The sequence below is a fragment of the Otolemur garnettii genome, unplaced genomic scaffold (genome assembly GCF_000181295.1).
Source record: "Otolemur garnettii isolate 467f Iridium unplaced genomic scaffold, OtoGar3 scaffold00001, whole genome shotgun sequence".
Classification (NCBI taxonomy): Eukaryota; Metazoa; Chordata; class Mammalia; order Primates; family Galagidae; genus Otolemur; species Otolemur garnettii.
The window spans coordinates 27,046,455-27,047,238 of record NW_003852396.1 but is presented as its reverse complement, the minus strand read 5'-3'; positions in this window follow the sequence as shown (position 1 = coordinate 27,047,238).

Genomic DNA, 784 nt, shown 5'->3' with positions numbered 1-784 from the left:
GGTCCCAGGTTCTGCTATAAAGAGCACATGACATGAGGATGAAGGAGGTGGCCCTTCCTTGGGCACACAGACTGCCGTCATGGAAGCTCTGCCTCCTGCCTAATCTGGGTCATGGGTTCTGGACTTTACTCCTTCCCTCTCTTTATTGGAGTGTTTGGTTATGAGGACGGGGGGGCAGGAAGGACAGTTGGGACTAGAACACAAGATGAAGGGAACTTGAAGCTGCCCAAGACCTCACTAAGTTGTCAGGCCAGGATTTGAACCTAGATTGGTCTGGCTCCAGATTTTAACTCTTCTCCTCCCTCCTCATTTTTAAGGACCCAAGAAAGCCGAGGAGAAGCCTTAATGCTGACTTAGGCACTCATTGAGGGACTCAGAGAGGAATTAGAATGTCCTGTTTCCTGCAGTTAAACAGTTGACTCAGGCAAATATCAACAGACACACCCAGAAGTATGAAACCAAAAGCCAACCAACCAACTAACTAACAAAAACAGTCCTTTTGACAGGTGAGAGAAAAATCAAGGACTCATTCAGATCGACATCTTCACTCTATCCTAGGCCCCTAGAGAACTCGAACCTTAACCAGCTAGTGGCACACATAACTTGGATATGCCAGACACCATGCTGAAAACCAGGGACTCCAAGATGAAAAGACATTGCCCTCAAGGAAACTGCTTCTGAATGCTCCCGGCCTGTGAGTGATGAACTCCCTGGACAGCAAGGATGATTTTCTCTTTTTTTTTTTTTGAGACGGAGCCTCAAGCTATCCCCCTGGGTAGAGTGC